General features: G+C 41.8%; 1 protein-coding gene across 9 annotated transcripts in view; it reads left to right on the top strand.

The window, feature by feature from the left end:
• PRLR (prolactin receptor) overlaps window positions 1-22,492 on the top strand; it is a 225,285-nt gene that overhangs the window by 73,968 nt on the left and 128,825 nt on the right. For 6 of the 9 annotated variants that reach the window (XM_074952469.1, XM_074952463.1, XM_074952461.1 and 3 more), the window contains one exon: window positions 20,266-20,317. The exons of the other annotated variants lie outside the window; for them this stretch is intronic. The gene's annotated coding sequence lies outside the window, so the exon portion shown is untranslated. The remainder of the gene's footprint in view (window positions 1-20,265; window positions 20,318-22,492) is intronic. 9 annotated transcript variants of the gene reach the window in all.

Raw genomic sequence — 22,492 nt, 5'->3', positions numbered from 1 at the left:
TATGGATGACTGCAAAAACCAGGTGGTTCAACAGTGGGATCATCTATGTGGTGCTTGTTGTTTATGTCAGAGCCTGCCCATTGCATCAGCCAGGTGTCTTCTGGGTTGATGTTGGATGACAGAAGAGCTTCTCCAGCGGCCTGCAGAATGGTCAGTAGGACTTACGGCAAGTGGAAGGTGGGAGAACAAGGCTGTCATGGAGAAGGAGCTTTTGGTTAGTGAGAGCTTTGTTTTACTCATGCAGCATAACTATCTCTCGCCCAATGGTTGAAGGAAGGATGTTTCTGAGGTCTGGAAGCCAAGGCAGTGGAGTGGACTTCAGGGTTCCAGTTACAAGTCTCATAATTGCATTTAGCTGGATATCAATGAGATCCATGTGTGAACTTCTTCCCGATTAGCTGTGCAGTACTCAGCAGTGGAATAAACTAAAGCCAGCGTTGCCATTCATAGTGTTCAAGCATCACAATCCCAGCCAGAACTTGCTATCTTTTGGATGATATTGACGCAACTCTTCTTTTTATGGCTCACCTGCTTCATATGATGTTGATAGGTAAGGCTGTGATTGAAAATGACTGATTCCTAGGTAGCGGGAGTTAGGATTGTGGGTGATTGCCTTTCCACAGTAGTTTGTTTAGCATCCTCTTAGCTTCAGAATTTCTAAGATGGAAAGCAAACAACACCACTTTTTTGGTGGATTGGGTTTGAGCCACCAGTACTGAAAGTAGATTTCCATCTTCTTCAGATTATCGTGAAGGTTATCTTCTGCTTCCTTGAGTGTTGTGCCTGTGTCATTAGTGCCAGGTCATCTGCATAAATGAACTTGCAGCATGTCATTTCAGGCACATCACTTGTATGTTAAAAAGTGATGGTGCTAGTACTAATCCCAGTGGGAGGCCATTGTGCAGGCTCTACTTTTCGCTAACTTGACTTCTGAGGTGGACACGGAACCTTCTGTCTGAAAGCATTGACCTAATGAGTCGAAATGTCCAGTTGTGTTGAAGCAGGTTGGATAGCTTCAGCAGTAAGCCCTCGTGTCAAATGGCATCATAGGCTGATAAGTTGATAAAAGCTGCAGCCATTTGAAGCTTCCGCTGAAAGCTGACTTTAATGTGTAGCTTGGGCAAGCATTTGGTCAAAACAGCTTTGTTCTGCCCTGAAACCTCCCTGTTGCAGGCAGATTGCACTCACCAGGATCACCTACTCCAATAATTTGTAAGATGTGTACATGAACTGAGTCTCCACATGTTATGCAAACCACCTCTCTCATTTGTCTGTACTTGTCTTCACCTGGCATGTCTAAATTTGAGATGGCAAATTCCCAGGGACAGGGACCTCTCTACTTGCTCTCTGAGGAGCCTAGCATACCTATGGACATGATTTAAATAGTAACAGCAGTAAATAAAGAATTTCCAGAGCAGAATAGAATCCATTCAAAATGAGTTTGTATATGGGCTGGAAAACAGAAAATGAACAGCTAGTTTTAGATGATTAAAAAAAATACAGACCAGAGTTTATAAAAAAACAAACAAACAAAAACAAAAAACCCCAACCTTGAGCAGTAATTCTGTCATAGCTTCCACATCCCAGTAGGAATTAAAACATTCTAGAAGCACACCAATTAGAGAGGGAAAGACCTTTTAAATCTTCTGCTAGTGGAAAAATGATTCCCTACTCTCTGTGTGTGTGCGTGTGTACATGTACATTTCCCCATCCCTATTTAAATCTCTTGAGTGATACAGCTTGCCTTGACAGATTCCATGGTATAATTTGTCAGCAAATTCTCATATCAGCAGCAAATTGCCTGCTGGGATTGACGAAAAAAATGTCTTTTCTGGAGAAGAATTATTTGGAAGGGATTTCAACGAGATAAAGCGACCAATATTCATCTAATATCCAAACCATAGGAACTACCGACAAGAAAAATGTTAGTTACAGCACATAGTCCATATGCATTTGACATATAGGGACAAATTTTCAGAAGTCAGTTTTCATGTTTACATCTGCAGTATGCAAGGGACAAATAATCACAGGTGTACTTAGCAGCATAGCTGTGGTGCTCAGCGGGTTTCAGACCGTTGAGTGCCATAGATATGCCAACTTAAAAAAAGTTTAGACAAGGCCTTAGTTGCTTTGTATATATTTTCTTTGAAGCGTACTGTACTCTGTATGGTGGGGTTGTAGCAATACTTTGAGCTCTTGAAGCCGGTGCTTTTGTTTCTTTGGTGTTCTATTTTCTGTCATTTAGCTGGGCTAGTTCTTCATTTTTTTCTTATTGAATTACTTATTCCATCTGGCAGTGCTGCTGCTGTTTAGATAAACAGTGTATTAATTGCTTCTCTCAACTTGTTTCGAATTGTCAGAAAATGATTCGTGAATAATCCCACATTGCTTTTTGTGTGGTTTTTTTAATGGAATTTTATTTATCGTTTTTTTCCCCAAAGAAAGTGTTTAGATGGAAGAGACCATTTAGTTTTCATTGTTACCATACACAAGGAGCAAAACAATGTAGATTCAATTATTTTAGATTAAAGAAAACTATAAAACAGAACAAAAAAGCTGCTGTCCCTGCAGACGGGAAGAATTCTTAGAATTTTAAAACTTCAGTACACAGAATCATAACTGCAGAAAACTGAGACATAACAGTTTTGGTCTGATTTAACTCAAAGTTCTGTTTGTTGGATTGCTTCTAATCTACACTCCTTAGTTCATTTGGCTTGAATTTCAGTTTTTCTTTTTTCCTTCTGCAAAATTCTTCTATGGAAATGTAATCCACTGGTCAGTGTGTGTTCCCACTCTGCGCTTGATCCATAGACAACGTGAGTCTGGTACGGCCCTCCGCTGCAGAGCCTGACTCTTTACATTTAAGGTCAAAACCTCACATGTATAACTCCAGTAATTCTGGTTCAATCTTGTGTCAGCCAAGATTCGCAGATTCCAAAGCCAGAAGGGACCACTGTGATCCTCTAGCCTGACTTCCTGCAAAACACAGGCTAGAGAACTTCCCCCAAATTTTTGTTTGATTTGGAGCATAGCTTTTCGAAAAACATCCACTCTTGATTTTAAAATTGCCATTGATGGAGAATCAACCATGACCCTTTTCCCATGGTTAATTACCCTCACTGTTTAAAAAAAAAAAAAGTTACACCCTATTTTCAGTCTGATTCGCCCTATTTTGTCTAGCTTCAACTTGAAGATGGAAGCTGTCACATAAGGCCATCATCCTTGCCAATTTTCTAACAGTTTTTCCTGTTGTAGGCTGTTAGGTACTGCACATACCGATCATATTATCTTAGTTGTGCATTAAAAGTACTAAAAAAGTATTAGAGTAAAAATTTTGATGACTTAATAAATCCTATAATCTTGGTGAAATGGGTGTAAATATTAAGATCTAGTTGTTGCATGCCATGTATGGGATGTAAAAGGGTGTCTATTTATTTGCTAGGTAAATAATAGTGATGCTGTTGGCACAGTGGGGAAAAAGGGATTTAAAGGCACAAATAAGAGCATGAATGTACTTCTGCATGGATGTAGTATAGGTTAACAAGTAATATGCAAGGACTGCACACTCTTTCTGGACAGCAATGGGAAAGAAGGTATTTCACAATAAAGAAGAGGTGTAATCAAGGGAAACCCAGCAGTGCCATATGATTGTGCATAAAGCCGAAACCAACATTTTACCCAAAACCAGAGGTAAGAAATTTATCAGAGATTTCAAACACAAATACTATCCTGTCATCCAATGTCCTGCCATCCCCACCAATACCAGCCCTTTATGCACTTCTCCAGCCCCCAAAGTCTGGGTAAGGAGGGTCTTGCAACATGGCCTTAGGTGCTTTTATGCCCAGGCAGACTGTACTAGATACAGAGGTTTTCATTTGACTGTTTATTCTCCCCCTTGATTTTGGTTTGCCAATTGAATCCCGTTTAACCCCCAGACACAGCACCTGTGCTCCTGTGTTGGAGCAGGGAAAGGAGGTGGAGTAGGAGCTGCTACACTGGATCTGTCATCACATTCCCTTATGGGAGTGACACTATTATGGTTTCAGAGTAGCAGCCGTGTTAGTCTGTATTTGCAAAAGAAAAAGGTGTACTTGTGGCACCTTAGAGACTAACAAATTTATTTGAGCATAAGCTTTCGTGAGCTACAGCTCACTTCATCGGATGAAGTGAGCTGTAGCTCACGAAAACTTATGCTCAAATAAATTTGTTAGTCTCTAAGGTGCCACAAGTACACCTTTTTCTTTTACTATTATGGTTGACTATGCTAGTCATATTGCAATGCAGAATCTGGACTATTGAGCATATCAGTTCTTTGTATTAGGACACACACACAAATTACAAATGAAAGAGATTTCTGAGCTAATAAAGTACTTCTGCATTAGTGAAATATTGCAGTAGAACAGCTTCAGTTAAAAAAATATGGTGTAGGCATTGTATAGAATTCATTTATTTATCCAATTCTAATGTTTTGTTACAGAACTTTACAGACAGAATGTTATTGAAACATAGGAGAAAGAAAATATTAGCAAGTAACAAGAAAAAAAAACTTTCCGTAAACTTCTGTAATAAAGCCATTCCCACCATCCACTCCTTACAAATATCAGACTGGATAATAATGGATAATGATTAAGGCTATGATTATATCATGGAAGTCATGGATTCCATGACTTCCAGAGAACTGCATGACATTTATTGCTTCAATCCTGGGGGTGCGGGGCTGGAGCTGTCAGTCAGCGGGAGCACCAGAGCTCCTAGCTTCAGGGGCCCTGCAGCTCCCAGCCTTGGAGCTCTGAGCTGTGGAGGGGGTCCTCGCATAGTTCCCAGTCCCTGCGGTGGGGGGGGGAGCACAGCACCTCCCAGGCGCCTGCCTAGAGCTCCAAGCCCCTGGAGCTCGGAGCCACAGTAGGCCCCCTGGAGTCCCCAGCCATTGCAGGCAGCCCCCCATAGCTCGCAGCTGCCAGTCCTAGAGGTCCAAGATTCCACAGGCAGTGGGGGCCCACAGCTAACAGCTGCTGTGAGCGGCAGCAAAGGGTGGGTGCTGGACTCCCGTCCCTATTTTATCGGGGTTATTTTTAGTAAAAGTCACAGACAGGTCATGGGCTTCCATGAATTTTTGTTTATTGCCCATGACCTGTTTGTGACTTTTACTAAAAATTACCATTACAAAATCTTACCCTTAATAATGATACATTTAGTATCCACATAGACATTGATCAACTACCTTCAGTATCAAGGGTTATACATTGACTCACCTGTGAGGGGACTGGAGTAGATGGGCCTACTCTTTCCTGCTTCATTCCTGTCTTGGATAGGGATCCAGAAATTGGTTTTGATGTATGTTTATTCCTTGAAGAATCTCTCGGTGGCAAGGTTTAATGTCACCGCTACGTTAATGTGTATGTGAGGCAGTTGTAGTTAGCAAGGGGAGATGGGCTGAAATGTTTTCAATATGCTGATGACACTCAGCTCTATTTCATCCAGCCCGGAGAATGCATTCAAGTGTCTGTCCCAACGACTGGACCTCATTGGGACAGGAATGTGAACAGTTGCCTGAGACACGTTCTGAATAAGACTAAGACTGAAGTAACTACAGTTGGGTGGGAAGGCAACAGGAAGACTTGGCTGGTATTATACTGGCTGCTTGACTTGACTTGACTGAGGGAAATCACTAAACAAAGATATCTTTGTTACTAAAGTTTGCAACTTGGAGCCCAATTAGATTCCCAGTAGCTTCTAGTGGATCAAATAGCAACCATGACCAAGACTTTTTTTCTTTTCGATTTGCAACTGGAAATGATTTGCATCCTGTTCTTCTGGGTGGCGTTTGCTATCATGATGCCTGCCTTTGTCACCTAGATTGGACTCCTGCAATACACTCTTCACAGAGATGAAACTTCAATCAATTCAGAAGCTAAAGCTAGTGCAGAATATGGCAGTTCACCTGTTAAGTAGAGTATCTTTCTTTGAACACATCACGCTGCTGCTCTGGTATTCGGCTTCTATTATAATACATTTTTCTGCCTGGTGATAGTTTGTATGAGTAGTAGGAAATATGCTACTGTTTTGGTTCTTAATGATGAATTTTCAAATGATGGCAAGGAGTTTTAGAATTTGGGAAGGGTGTTTGTGTTTATTTGTGATATGCATCCAAATTAGAGATTTGTATATATAAATTATTGGGAATTATTCACTCAGCTAAAGCTTTCATTTAACATACAAATATACCATGTAGCATGACACATGATTGTTTTCTTGGCTTGGGAAACTCCTAATATGAAAAATCAGGAAGAAGACACATTGAGAGAACTTCCTGAAGAAGTATAGCCTTTGCTCACAGAAGACCTGATTAATAGATTGTAATAGAAATTTCAGGTATGAAAGTCAGAAGGGACCATTGTGGCTATCTTGTCTGACTTCTTGCATAATACAGGCCTCTGAATTTCACCCAGTAATTTCTGCATCTAGTGGTTGAATTTGTGATTGAACTAGCCTATCTAATTCAAGCCATGCTCTAAATCTTCCAAATGGAAATTAGAGGTAGAAAAGAGAGAGAGTGATATTGTATGCCAATAAATGGAAAGGTGATACACTTACCTCTTATATTTGTATGTTGTTAGAAGAAATCAGAAAAGTCAGAAGTTATAAAGATGCAAACTAAAAATAGGACATTTAAAGTGGAACATGTGCCTAGAGCATTTATTAGTATATTTAAATAAAATAAATGGACCAGTCAATCATTATAAATAAGTAGGAGACAAAGCCCTTTGAAAGGCTTTTGTCACTATTGCCTCTTTTTTCTATTTTATAGCTTGTTCACTAACAACCTAAGGTTCTTTTAGATACATTTAATCTTAGAAATGTAGGACTGGAAGGGACCTTGATAGGTCATCTATTTCAGTCCTATGCACTGAGGCAGGGCTAAATATTATCTAGACCATCCCTGACAGGTGTTTGTCTGACCTGTTCTTAAAACCCTCCAATGATGGAGATTCCACAGCCTCCCTATGTAACTTTCTTTCTAGTGCCTAAGTATTTCCTAATGTCTAACCTAAATATCCCTTGCTGCAGTTTAAGCTTGTTAGTTCTTGTCTTTTCCTCCGTGAATAAGCAGAACAATTTAGAACAACCTATTTGTAATAACCATTTATGCACCTGGGATACAAGTCTTCCCCTCAGTCTTCTCTTCTCCAGACTAAACAAACCCATTTTTATCAATCTTTCCTCATAGGTTGTATTTTCTAGACCTTTAATATTTTTTGTTACTGTTTTCCTCTGGACTTTCTCTAGTTTATCCACATCTTTCCCAAACTGTGATGCCCAGAACTTGACACAGTACTCCAGTTGAGGTTGTATCAGTGCTGAGTACAGTGAAAGAATTATGTCTCATGTCTTGCTTACAACACTTCTGCTAAAGCAGAATTGTGTTAGCTTTTTTTCTTTTTTGCAACAATATTACACTGTTGACTCATTTTAGTTTGTGATCCACTATAATCCCCAGATTCTTTTCTGCAGTACTCCTTTATATTTGTCCAGTTGACTATTCCTTCCTAAGTGTAATACTTTGCATTTGTCCTTTATTGAATTTCTTCCTATTTATTTCAGACCACTTCTCCGGTTTGTCAAGGTCATTTTGAATTCTAAACCTGTCCTCCAAAGCACTTGCAACTCCTCCCAGCTTGGTGTCATCCCCTTTATAAGTAAACTCTATATTTTATCCAAATCATCTATGAAGATATTGAATAGAACCAGACCGTCCACAGATCCCTGCGGGACTCCACTTGATATGCTTTTCCGGCTCAATGGTGAACCATCGATAACTACTCTGAGTACAGTTTTCAAACTAGTTGTGCACATACCTTATACGAGGTTCATCTAGGCTATATTTCCCTAGTTTGCTTATGAGAAGGTCATGTGAGACAGTTACAAAATCACATGTTAAGTTCTCTGGAAATGCAGGTACGTGGTGACTGCTGTGGCAGGTATAATACCTGACTTAGTTTGTAACAGCTTTAGCTATAGATTAAAGAGAGGAACACAAAGTCTGAAAAGTTAGGCAGATCTGTCACTTGCCATCTGAATGGGAAGGCTAAGACATTACATATCTTTAGGAGAGTGCTACCTCATATTCATATCACCACAGATGATACGTCAATCAGCGGTTAGTCAGCCGGAACATATTTGATCGTGTGTTAGTGCATCAGCTCTTTTCAGCTTCTCCAAAAATATAATCAACCTGCAACATTGTATAAGAGTTTTAACTTGGCCTCTGAACACTGGATTGTTGTATCAAGTAATGGTACCTACTTAACCTACACAGAATGGATTATATGCTATATTTGTATCACCTTGTACTATGATTTAATCAGATCTTATGAATTAAGCAGGATTTGACCTGGGTCAGTCCTCACATGTGAGACTTCCAAAGGAAAACGAGGCACTGCAAAAAGTGGAGCTTGCCAATTACAAATTTACCTTCTTCTCACTGAGTCAATACAGACTCGGAACCACCCTATGGTGATATGGGTGCAGTACTGCTAAAAATGAAATAATTTGGATGAGACATGAGATCAGTCTCCTTACAACTTGGTTATAAAAGATTCCATAGCACTTTCCACAATAGTCTAGTGCAGCGGTTCTCAACCCGCAGCCCGCATATGGCCTAATTAGCACACAGCTGCAGCCCAAGTGAATGCTAAAAAAAATTCAAAATTTGCCGCTCTGGTCTGGCACGGGGTGGGGCTGGCTGAGGAGGAGAGAGTGTAAGGCAGCCTGCAGGAGCATTCCTACAGGCAGGGGGGCTGGTGAGTGCTGCAGGGGGGTGGGGAAGTGGGTCTCTGGGCAAGTTTGCGGGGGCTCTGGGCAGTGAGGGGGATTGGGCGCTGAGAACTAGGGGTTTGCAGGGGTTCTGCAGCACCCCCAGGTTTTAGGTGGGACTCTGTTCCTCGCCTGGCACCTCAGGACCTGGCTGTTGGCTCATGCCCAGTGCTCCAGTACTGGCTCGGCGCTGGAGGTCCTAGCTGCCGGGCACAGCGGAACTCGGGTCCCAGCTGCCCGGCCCCACATGGAGTATGGGTCCGGCTGCCAGCTGCCCAGGGTCCAGGTCTGGCTGCCCTGTGCAGGGGGTCCGGCTGGCAGGATCTGGCCCTGCGCTGCAGGGTTCCCGGTCTGGCTGCCCGGCCCCACGCGGTGGGTCTGGGTCTCGGCTGTCCAACCCCAAGCCCAGGACTGCACTCCTGGCCCCACTCTGTGGAGGGGTCTCTGGGTCGGGGGGCCCTGGGGCTGGGTGGGAGCATTTGGGGTGGGGCACTGTGATTCTCAACCTGCGGCCCACATAACACATCATTGAGAACCACTGGTCTTGTGTAACCCTCAGTGTCCTGGCCAGATTCCAACTTCAGTAATGCAATTCTAGTTACCTAAATTCTCCTTGTGATATCAATTAGATATGGTGGGGTTGCTGTGGTTTTGCTGCAAGCTACTAAACATCTGTTGCTTTCCACAAAGAGGTTGGCTACATTTCAGTAGTGGTTGAAATGTGCTCTGTATTCCGTAACAGTTTGCAGTGCTGTTTTTAGTTGTTGTTAATGTTTGTAAAACACTTTAAGGTTCTTGTATGAAAAGTGTTACAAAGTGCAAAGTATTTGTTGTTATTCACAAAATGTGCTTTGCAGAAACTACTTAAACTAATGATGTTCTGTCTGATAATCAGCCTGTAAAATGTGAGGGGCACAGAATAAGATCTGAGAACAGTTTGTCGATTGCATTAAGGCCAAAAATAACTTGATCCAGTTCCAGGAAGAAAGCCTTCCAAACCATCATTATAAGTAGGACGCTTGAATACATTAATATTCTGTACAGTGGAATGAGCTTTTTGTGATGCTTCATGGACAGCAAAAAGCCAAAGGCAGATTGTAACATGGTGTCAGGTTCTCGAACTCTCCATAAAGATGATCCATCCTTATGTCAGGTTTAGAGACCGTGCACAAAATGGCAGTCATCTACCTACTTGCCCTAGCAGCCAGATCAAGTGGGTCCTATGAGCTCTATTCCAGGAATATGAAAAAGTTTGGGTATCTCTCTGAGGCAGAGGGTGGTGGGGGAGGGTTCTGTAGGAACACAGACAAGCAACAGTAAGTTCAGGAGAAAGCTTACACACAGACATATAAGGCATACCTGTGGCAGGAGAGTATCTATGGCAGGGGTTTTCAAACTGGTGGTCGTGACCCCTCAGGGGGTCATGATGTTATTAGATGGGAGATCATGAGCTGTCAGCCTCCGCCCCCAAATGTACTTTTAATCCATCTTGCATAAATAATCACCAAAGATTCCCAGCTGATGGTTCTCTGGTGGTGTACAGTAAATGATCTTAGTGATTTTAGTTCATTTCCCTTTGCAGAATTATGTGTTCATCACAATAAGCACCACAACAATAGTCACTATACATTTTCAATAGAGACGCCAAATAGAACTGAACTACCCTCTCAAAGAGATGGTTCCTCCAAGTATGAGTTGAAGGATACTGGTGGATCAGTTTGGGGAAACTTCTGCTGACTGTCTTCTACCTGTGTTGCAGATTTCTAGATGATATATGTGAGGATTGCTGTCAATCTCACACCTTGCCATCAGAACCATCTCCTAGTGCATCAGTGGGAGTCTTTTCATTGACCTAAATGTGGACTGGATCAGGCCCTTCATGAGCTCTAAGTTAATTCACACACACTGCTGAGAAATAAGGGGAGTAATCCTAAAAATAACTGAGGCATAGAGTCATAGGCACCATGAAAGGAAGTCCTGAGGAAGGGTCTGACTTGGGAAGAAGTGGCTGATATGGCCTCTTCAGCTTTGAAGTGTCACCACCAGGTGGTGCTGGATTTGATGGCGGGTAGAGAATTGATTGGAATTGAAGATGGAGGACTGAAATATATGCTAAATCTTATGGCTCTCAACCTCCTTTGTGGGTTAGATATTCAAAGTATACTGATTAAAGTGTGTGTGATACATTGCCACCCTTACTTCTGTGCTGCTGCTGATGGTGGCACTGCCTTTAGAGCTGGAGAGCCAGGGTGTGAACGTGGAGGACAATTTAAGGGTCTGCCTCAGCTCCCTGGATCCACAGTTGAAAAAACTGTGTGCTTCAAAACAGCAGCATCCCTTGCATTGAGTGTCCAGATACTTGTGTGTATATAGTGTATAAAGGCACAATCCTTGGACAAGTATGATTATTACCACAAATTGGACAATGTTATGATTGTTAACACAAGGTTTCCAGCTCCCCAAACAGTATCCTGTTGGGTTCTTTTCCAGAAAACCTGTTTCTTAAATGTCCACGTATTTATTCCTGAAAACTGTTGCTTCACATTTTTTTGAAAGGCTTCAGCGCCTTTTACTGCAAGGATAATTACATGCTTCATTTAGTGCTCCCATGAATATGTACAGTAATTTACTATCACTTTTTTTGAGGGGGAAGGGTCATCACAGCCTGAAATATTTTCAAAGAGGGGGCAGCAAAAAAAGTTTGAGAACCCCTGTCTTAAAGTAAACAAAACAAATTCCACTAGAATACTGTTGCCCTATTTTTCCTTGATTTGGCTTCATTGGAATTCAATGACCGAATCTGGCTCTACATGCCTGTACCACTGCTGGGAAAACCCTGCAACACCTCATTTCCTAGCACGTCCATTTCCTTTGCACCACATCCAAGCCATGTCCAAATGCTATGACCTCTTCTCAAGGTTTAAGGTCTTGTCTATACTACATATATTTAGAAACTGATTCAGTTAAAACAGAGCAGCTGTTCAATATCATAGGGGTTTTGGTTCAGCAAGTCTGTCAGCATATTATCATGTACTTTTTTCCCCTCACTGGTTCTGTCCTAGCATTTTTGGTCCTGTCTGAGTACCTGCAGCGGGAACAAAAACGGTGTTGTCCTAGGGCCCAACTGTGCTCCATTGAAGTCAACAGGAGTCAACACTGAAGTCAACATGGCCTGTATGCAGAAGAGCTTTCAGTGTAATTTGGCATAGATTGAAGAAGAGTAGCATTTAACCTCGTTGCTTCCATAATTGAAAAGACTTGTACCCTACTGCAGGTCTTTGCTGTTATCTCCCATAGTTTGGTGTACATGTTTTAAAGTAAGCAGATTTCATGCTCTGTACATTAGCATAAGTTATTGACAGTTTATGAGACTGAGATCACTGGCTGGATCTACATTGGCTATGGGATTAGAAAAAGTTAGTATTTAGTACCTGATTCCATAAAAAGTGGATTCGTCCCCTTCTTAATTGTATTAATAATAAACGTTAATAGTGTGAGCATGATGTGGTCAATGAGGCAAGCCGTAAGACCTACAGGGTGATAAAGTTTTTACAAAAGTCAAAAGTGACCGTAAGAGTTAATTTGACTGTCTTCTGATGAATCCTTTGATCAAGCAGGGATAAAATAAAGGAGGAGGCATTCCCATTGTATTAATAATCCTAAACCAGAAGCAAGACTTTCCCCCCTCTTTTCTTCTATCCTCCGCACATTCTTACAGGGTAGTGTCTGAATTTACAGGGGCCACAGACAAGAGATACACAGCTGGGTCCCATCAGTTTACTCATAATATTTTGCCCACATTTAGAGATGGTGTCATAGATACACAGAACAACATGGCAGATAGGACTGATCCCAGGAAGATGCTGCATATAACAGTGATAAGAATTTCCCATTAGTTTTTATTTATATAAATATTTATTTATATATAGTGCCTCATGAGCAAATATGAACATGTGGGGCCAGCTTTTAATTTCAATTACTGCAGTGTAACTCTGGAGTAACTATTTACTTCATTTGCTCATATTTTCTCGAACATACCTGAGATCAAAATGTAGTTTGAGGTGCCTGGCTAATCATGTTAAATTACACCATATTGACTACAAAAATGATGACAGGCCAAATTAACTTTAAGCACATCCTAAATTCCCAATTTTTTTCTTATTAAGGAGATCAGCTTGTAAGCCCTTAAGACATTAGGTTCCTAAAAGCTATAATAATACAAATAATAGTCATCGACTATATTAGTTTGATCTCTTGCATCATGTAGTAAGTGAAGTACTTTCTATGCAGTATTTTTCTTTCCTGGCTGTATTTTTAAAAGCCTTTCTTAGTACCCTTAACTCCTTTGGCATCATTAACTCATTGTGCCCTTTTTTGGGGAGTGGGAGAGGGTGCCCTGATCTTTTCCCTGAGCTTCACACAGATCACTGATTCTTACCCCAAAGTAACTCCATGACTGTCCCAGTAAAGCCGACAGTTTTATTTAGTAAATGGAAGATCGTAATCACAATGAAGCATTCCATCTGAATGCCCGGTTGTAATGATGCTGGTTCTGGCAGGACCCAGCTGAGAGTGCCAATTCAAGACAAATTGCTTAAAGCAGGGCTGTTACAGCCCAAGGCTGGGTTTTTCCACCTCTAAGGCAAACCAAACCAGCCAAACAGAGAGGACTTTGGTTTTACCCCACTGGCTAACCACAAGTCACACAAGCAATTCCCTCAGACACTCCAGTTTCCCAGTATCACCACCAGTGCCACTCGTTATGGGGATGAATGGTTATGAAAACCAGTACCCCAGACCCAGGTCAATATACAAATTAGATCTTACCCACAAATCCCACTATTGCCAATCCTTTAGAGTCTAAAATCTAAAGGTTTATTCATAAAAGGAAAAAGCTATGGATGAGAGTTAGAATTGGTTAAATGGAATCAATTACATACAGTAAAGGCAAAGTTCTTGGTTCAGGCTTGTAGCAGTGAAAGAATAAACTGCAGGTTCAAATCAAGTCTCTGGAGTACATCCACAACTGGGGTGGGTCATCAGTCCTTTGTGTAGCACTTCAGTTTGTAGCAAAGTCTCTCCAGAGGTATGAAGCAGGATTGAAGACAAGATGGAGGAGCTGCAGCAGCTTTTTATATTCTCTTGCCATGTGGTCTTTGCTTTCTTTGTTCCAAAGACAAGCTGTCCATCACATGGGATGGAAAAACCTCAGAGTTCTGTCCATAGGCATGTCCTTGCATACCTTGTTGAGTCACAAGGCGTGTCTGCCTTCTCTCAATGGGTCAGTTGTATAGCTGATGGTCCTTAATGGGCCATCAAGCAGGCTAGGCAGAGCTGACACCAACTTGTCCAGGGTGTCACCCAGAAGCATAGCACATGTATGAAATACAGACAGTATGGAGCCAGTATTTGTAACTTTAACTGCAAAAATGATACACATATACAGATAGCATAATCATAACCAGCAAACCATAACCTTGTCTTAGACACCTTATTTGACCCCCTGTATACAAGATTTGGGACCACTACAGGACTTTAGTTGCAACAATGATCTCTGGGGTCCCAGTTCATGTCAATAACGTCACACCGGTACCATAACTGATAAACATGCTTCTAAATTACACAGTTCACCTAATGAAGCTAAGAGACTATTAGGAATTGATGGATTCAGACAGCCATATCAAATAAGTATTTTTTTCCCTTCACTCTCAGATAAGAGGCTTCAGTTTGCTGCTTGTACCCTGCTTAGGCTACTCTAAAGTCATTCAAAATACTTCGTTGAACTTCTAAGCTTACACGGGATTCATGCCCATGAATTCCACAAAAAATCATTGGGACCTGTAACTTTCACTTAAGTTGGTACAAAGATTTATAGGGCTCACATCTTATCTTACAGGATTGAGGCAAGGACTCCGGAACCTTTGTAGAAGTGGCGGGGAGGAGAGGGGTGGCGCGCAAGACCAAAGTGCCCGCTCCCTCTCCATGGCTGGCTGCTTCTGTGGTGAGCCACCTGCCTTCTCTTCTGGCACCACAGCAGCCCCTGGTGGGCTAAAGGTGTAATTGCAGTGTCTCACTGGCAGAATCTATTATTCTGCGGGGAGGGGGAAATCTGTGGGGGACATAAATTCTGCACTTATATTTCTTTTTTGTTAAAAAGTGAGGGGCATGGACCCCCTGGTTCTGGTGCTAGTGGATTGAGGTGAAACCACCTTACTTATACTGAAAATGCAACTAGGGTTGCCAGGTGTCCAGTTTTCGACTGGAAAGTCCGGTCCACATTGCTGACCAGACACTAAAAGTCCGGTTACCGGAATAGCCACAATCAGCCTCCCCACTGAGAGGGTAGGAAGAGCAGCAGCTGCTCAGCTGCTGCTGCTGACGGAGAGAACTGCCTGGCTCCCAGATGCTATTTCGGCCTCTCCGTTGGAGAGGTATGTACTGCCACTGCCCGGGTGGGCTCCTGTCTCCCCTTGCCCCCCGCTGTGCCTCTATTTCCTCTCTCTGGTGAGTGACACACCCCCCCCCCGTGCTGCAAACAGAGCATGCCCCCTCACTGCCCCTTACTGCCTCCCACACACACACACACAGCGTGCATCCCCCCCTCACTGCCCATTACCCCAACTCCTCCCAAGCTGCCAGTCAGTGGTCCCCCAACTCCAGTGCTCCCTCTCTGCCAGTTACTGCTCCCACCCACACCATGCCCCATCAATTCCAGTTAGTCCTTCCACCACACCCCATCAGTGCCAGTTACTGCTCCCTCCACACCCTCAACGTCCCTCAATGACACTTACTGCTCTCCCCAAAATCCTAGTGACCCCCACACAGCGTTCCTCCTCAATGCCAGTTAGTGCCCCTACAGTCCCAGCATCCTTCAATGCCAGTTACTGCCCCCCCTCCAATTTTTGGGAAGTAGGGCAAGGCTACTATTTTGTGATTTACCAAGAGTGTGGATTAATGCATTTCTATACAGACAATATTCTCAGATGCTTATTCTAGTAACAATTTAAAAAATAAGTTTGATTTAAAATACAATACTTTCTTAACCAGCCAAAAATCATTTGCCAGCTTTTCAAAGAACGGTGTAGACACTTAAAAAGATGTAATTTCTACAAAACAAATCTTACTGTGCACAATATGCCAGAAGCCATAAAATTTGTACCAAATTTAGAGATTCTAAAACAGAAAGAAAATGATTAGGACTATGGAAAATGGGGCAGGTAACTAGCAGCAGCCTGACAAATGGCTGCATTTTATAGCAGAAATACATATGCTGCCAGGTTTATTTGGCATTATCTTAGGATACTGTGTTTTTTACAAGTCATTCTTGTTTGTATAGCTGAAACTTTCCTTTTCTAAGTTTGTGGAACCTCTCATTTGCCCTCACCCCAAGAAAAAACTCACATTCCTATACTCTTTGGTATCTAATAACACATAGAAAAGAGGTGGGTTGGATTTTAACCAAGTTATAGGAAGAGTTTAAACTTTGGTTTTTTTGGATATTAGTCATGGTGGTACTTCTCACTTAATGTAGATGCACTTAAACCTGTTAAACCCATTTAATCCCTGTTTAGCATGTACTAGTAAATTACTAAATTAAACTAAACTGATTTAAGTGAGGGTTAAAGTGCATCTACATTAAGGGGTATCACCTATTCAACTTCACAGACTTCAAATTAATTTAGCTAAGACTGCACAACTTTTCTAATATAGATGAGCCCTAAGTATTAGGACACAATTGCAAATAGATGCACATTGGGTAAACGTCAACATGCATTTGTATAATACCATGCTGAATCTGCTCATTAGGTTTGCTTTGTTTGTGTGTGCAATCAGTTTTCTCTTTTTTAAAAATAAAAAAAAGTCCCTGAGTCGATGTGTGGGGAAAGCCTACCTACAGAACAGGTGAGGCATTTAATGAACACTCCTAAGGCTAAAGGTTTTTTCTACATGATTTTTCTGTGGAGAATTTTGTTGTAGGAAGGAACCAAGTATGAGGAAAAAAATTCTAAAAGGCAAAGAACAAATACTTCTTTTAAACCTCTCATGCTGTTCTAAGCCTTATGAATCAGCACCATCTTGCTCTATCACACCAGCTTCCTGGGAGTGGGGGAGCCAGCAGGGGGCAGGACCTTGGGGGAAGAGCTGGGGCATGGGGCATGGCCTTGGGGAAGAGGTTGGGCAGTGGTGTCTGGTTTTCAGACATTAGAAGGTTGGCAACCCAACATTATATAGATCTTGGCCTTCCATGGTCACAGCTACCTCAGTCACGCCAAGGCCCACTAGCGGCAAGAACTACTGTTGGCCGGGCTCATCTCCACTGGCATCCTAGCATTCTGTCTAAGCCTGAGTGTGATCGTTGTGGTCGTACCACCACCACACACCACTAGGTACAGTCACTTTCTACCTGTACTTGTTAGGTTTTCTTTTACTTTACTGACTGGCTGCCTCATTCTAAGCTCTTGGTCATTTCAATTTGCCCTGCTAACACCTGGTCTCGTCCCTGGCTTGGCCTTTTTGCAGGGTTAAATGCTTTTTCTCTTGCTTCTCTTCCCTTTGCTTTCTGGGCCCATCTTTGTTGGCCAGCTGCCCATTTCACTTCCTGTCCTGCTTAAGTTTGCAGGGTAAGCTACAAACTTGGACTAAGTTCAGAGGCAATAGGAGAGGGGTTCATCCATCAGTGTCTCATCCCCAGAGATCCTGGTTACTATCCTGTAAAGACAAAGAGAACAAAACTGTGAGAGTGAGACTGGGTAAAATGGCTTCCTTCCAGTTACCTCTTTCCATTGGTCCACCTCCTGTTGCCAGAGAAAATCTGAATCCGGCCCAGTCCTGAGCACTGCTGAACACACAACTCCCGCTGAAGTCAGCATCAGTTAAAAGTGCTCAGCATCCCTTAGGAGGAGCTCAACATCTTGCAGGGTTGGACCCTTCAATCTCATTTGTGATAGACCATTGTTTTAGGACTGTACAGTCTAACTCTTGAGGCCAATACATCCATGACTTCTTGTGTCTACCCAGTCCCAGCACTAACAAAGGTTAAGGCAGGCTGGGACAGATTGCACTGTTTACACTTGCCTTTTTTTTTTCTTTTCTTTTTAACATTCATGAAACCAAATTGGCAGCTTCTTATTCCTTGTATTCTTTTTTATGTTGGAACTCTAGTCTGCTGTGCCTTTTGATATTAGTGATCCTTTTTAGGTTTCTCAGCCTTCTTCAATACTAGTAATTCCTCCCAATGCACCCTACTAACTAAGGACCTGATTCTCCTCTGTTACACTATTGTAAATCAGGAGTAACTAAGTGTTGCAGTGATGGAAAAGTTGTGCAGGTGAGAGGAGAACTGGGCTCTTGATATCTTAATTTACTAAATCTTGCTCTCCTGAAATCTAACACCATTGTGCCACTGTAGCCTATGAAAACTATATATTATTACTATGCTGAATTTAAGTAGCTTGTCATAACTAAGAATAACAAAGAAGCCTGGAATCAATCACACTTCTTTATTAACAAAACGATGATTCAAGATGGATTCCTCTCTGGCTGGATTTTCTACATTATGCATCATGAAGTAGGTAACTCAGAAACATTTCTGATGCAGGCTAGGCTCAATTTCTTAAATGAGGGATTTTAACCACAATGAAATGTCTCATATATGCAATGTCCTAAGGCTTTGGATACCTGGAGAGTTGGTTCAGTAACTTTTCAGTCTTGTTCTGTCTGCATCCTGGGGATCTGTAGCAGAAATTCTGAATATTTTTTTTCCTTCACTTTCATTCCTTATGTTAAGTAAAATATTTCACTACCCTCTTTAATATTAAAGTTCTCACTGACTTGGTATATGCTAAGTAACAGTTATTTAATTCTCATCTTCATCCTGTCTTCAGCTGAGTAATCCTTTCTTGTCTGAGGATTCTCACTGATTTCATCTAGACTTTTCAAGTGAGTAGGATCTGAGCTTGCATCTTTCCCAACCAAGAAGTCCTTAGAGTTGTATTCTCTTGTATTCCACAGAGATATACTCCACCTTCTACAAATCCCCCTACAGATGTGCATATCACCAATCTACCACATAACACCGAAGCAGCCCTTTTCCCAGGAGCACCTTCCTGGTTCTTACTAACTCTCCCTTGAACACAATTTCTCTCCTTTTCTCTGCTTGCTTTTCTGGCGCTAGTCCTCTAAATTTGGCAGAGACAAGCAGCTGCAGCCGTAAAGCAGCTGGTTGTAGCCCAGTGCATCTTTGTTCCAGCTGATTAAGTATCTGTTATGTTGTCCTTCACTTTCCTTTTCTTTTGCTGAGAAGATGCATATTCTCACAAGATCCATCCCCAATCTATTAGGACCACTTGAGTTCAAACTTCTAGATAGGGAGCCACTGAAGGAAATTTGCAGACACACTGGTAGAGCTGGTTGAATTATTTCTTGTGGATATTTTTAGTTGACAAGTTTAGTCTCTTTCTGTTTGCAACATTTGTGTTCATGACTTGAAATTGTTTGCCTATGGATTTTTCACTGTATTCATGTGATTATGTGGTATTTGAAGTTGCTCAAGCTTTATAATGGATCACCTGAATCATATGGTATTAGTTCTGGTCCACGATTGGATCTATAGAACTTTCACTCAGCTCATTTCATGGTAAGTTTTAACTAAAAAATTTAAACTGCAAACCCAAACTTTACCTGTCACGCACAATGGCACGAACAAAACTTCAGTCAGGCAGAGAGGGTGCAAATATAGCTGAATGAAAAGATGGGTCAGAATTTGCAAAAATGTTTGCAAATTTCTCACTAGCCATCCAGTTCTACACAAGTAATGCAAAGCTTGAGCCTGTAAACTGAAGTTTTTCAGCTCATAGGATTTCTGACAAATCTAAGGGAAAGATTCTCATTTCTGTCTCAGATGTCTCATCAATGCAACAGGACCCAAATTACGGTAAATTTGTGCTGTTTCATATCACTGTAAAATAAAAAGGAGTTGACACTTTGGAATAGAAAGAACTTTTGAAATACTTTATGTTGAAAGAATATTGGATTTACTTCTTTAAAAAATGTGATATACAATTTAGGGCAGGCATAGTAATTTCTAGCTGATAAAGGTGATTTTAAAAACAAATTAATTGCTGGATTTCTACACTCCAAAGTACCTCTCTAACCTTGTAAAACTGTCATGCTCCGGACATTTTGCACACTGAAGAAAATCACTGTTTTGCCTGGAGCAAGGAACATAAATGTTGCAACGCTGACTCCTCCTCTAATGGGCTGAGAATGTACAAGTACATAGTTATATTGCTCAGAGCCGTCAGACTGAATATCTTGGGAGTCAACGCTGTAAACATTAGAGATTTTTCTGAATCTTGTTTTGTATTTGAGAGTGGGGGATTTTTCTTTCTCTGGATTGACTGAAGTTGTTTAACTGTGTTACCAATGCTGGATTTTCATATCCTTGTTCAGGAAGTGTTCCCGAACTGACATGGATCAACCCAGACTTCATTACCAGGCAAAAGTGAGTACTGTGGCTAAACCTGTTCCTAAAGTGTGTTTGCATATAAGGACGTTCATCATTGTATAAAAATTGATTGGTAGAGTTTGTTAATGTTAATAGGCTATTAAAAATAATCAGAAACCAGCTAAACTTAATAGAATGCATTAGATACTGTGTAGCTAACAGCTGATGGAAAAAACTATTGTTTTGGTGACAACTGTCAACCAGGTGACAGCTGTCTCCTGTGAATTGCTAATAATAATCCGGACAGAGATATTATACTTTACAAGGACACATAGACTTGCACTGGTCTTTTAATTAAGTGTTGAAATAATCTTACATGATTTCATTATTACCCTAATCTACATCCACATTGATGTGCTTTGGCACCCCCAATGTTTCTCAGAAGATGACTGATTGGGATCAGACTAAGTGTTTGACATCTCAGCATTCACTGACACTGGCATCGGGTGGAAGGGAAGCACAGAAACATGAGAACAGCTAACTGAGCTGCGGAGGAGAAAGGAAGCTGTGATGACTTATAGCTCTTGATTTCAAGAATTCAGTGATCCCTTCCTGCATCCTGTGGAAGCCTGGTGCCATCGCTAACACATTTTCAGTATTCTGGGTATCACGTAGGATCTGTTTGTTTGTTGGTTGTGGGGGGTTTTTTGATGGGGGGGCAGCATTTCTTTGCTGTCACTTTGTCAGGCTGACCTACCTACAGCAAACAGTATGGATCCCTTTTATTTCCCTCCTACATCAAGCCTCCCTCTCACTGAAGCCCTGCACTGCAGACACCTATCTTTTATATTTTGTCTTGAGAGATGGGTCACTGTTGTTGAACTGCTAGGAACTTCCTTTCCCAAAGGCAGATGAATGGTCTGCCTCTGCAGTATGAACAAGTCTAAGCAGGGAGTGATGCCTGATATGTGTGTGTACAACAAGTGCTATCATTTACTGCATGTTCTATGTTGGCACTGCTAGCTGCTAAAATTGATATTTAATTATGCTATGGGCTGTTTATCTCTGATGAAATGCTCTAGATAAACAACCTGGTGGGAGGATTAGCAACAGCTCACATGCAGCTGGGCATATGTGGCAAGCAGACCTTGAAGGGAAGGGGAACCTGGAGGAATTCAGGTTGTATAGATTAACGTTAGTCCCAGGCAAACATGAAAAGAATTGGTGTTTGAGGGTGGGGTGGTAATTCAGAGTTTAGATTCATGTCTGCAACGTGTTTGTGGTTATTTGGACTAGAAATTGGATGACGTCATCAGAATAAGTTTCTTGTGAGAACTGAGTACTATGAAATAGGGGGCAACTTTGTCTTGTGGACTAAGCACAGAGCTGGAATTCAGGACTCCAAGTTTCCTAGCCTAGCTCAGCCACAGACTCCTTGTAACCTTGAGCATGTCACTTAGGCCTGCATTTGTAAAAGTTGTCACTGCTTTTGGGTGCCTCCTGTATTTGGTGTCTAGTTTGAGACCTTCTTTAGAGGTGGTGAGCTCCCACTGGCTTCAGCTGGAGCTGCTCAGCACCACGAAAAGTCGGACTTATCTGTCTCAGTTTGGGCACCCAAATGCTTAGACACGCCAAACTAGTAGCAACTTCTGAAAACTTTGGCACTGATTCAGAGGCTGTGGGAACTCAGCACCTCTGAAAACGAAAGGTGAATTCCTGGCCAACTGAAGTCCAAGGGTGTTTTGTCATTGACTTCAGTGGGGGCAGAATTTCAGCTCAGGCGTTTAATCTCCCTAGGCTGACTTCCTCCTCGGTGTTTACACAGAGATTAATTACAGCTTGTAAAGCAACATAAGTATGCTATGTATTGTTACTTCACGATCTCCGCTGGGTTGAAGATACTGATAGCTTTCGTCAAGATCTTTTAGTACTTCTACACCCTCAACGTTACAAAGCTTAAATATGCAAATTTAGTTTTTTAAAAATTAACTAAATTTAGTAATCCTCAGGAAGGATCTGGTTTTGATTCCCCTCCTCCCTCTCTCCCTCCAGCCCCACCCCACACTTTTGCTAGGCAGAGCCCTTCTCGAGGGATCTATTCTGTTCCCCAGCAATCTTTAGCCTTTCTATTGGCTGTAACTTCCAGGCCTCAGTTTAATAAAGCACGGTTTGCTGCATCACTTACTACTGAAGAAACAAGAAAAAAGTTTTACCCTGAATTATGCCCCATTG

The sequence above is a fragment of the Natator depressus genome, chromosome 5 (assembly GCF_965152275.1).
Source record: "Natator depressus isolate rNatDep1 chromosome 5, rNatDep2.hap1, whole genome shotgun sequence".
Classification (NCBI taxonomy): domain Eukaryota; kingdom Metazoa; phylum Chordata; order Testudines; family Cheloniidae; genus Natator; species Natator depressus.
Note: the sequence above shows the minus strand (reverse complement) of the source record. Positions and strands in the feature narration are given on the sequence as shown.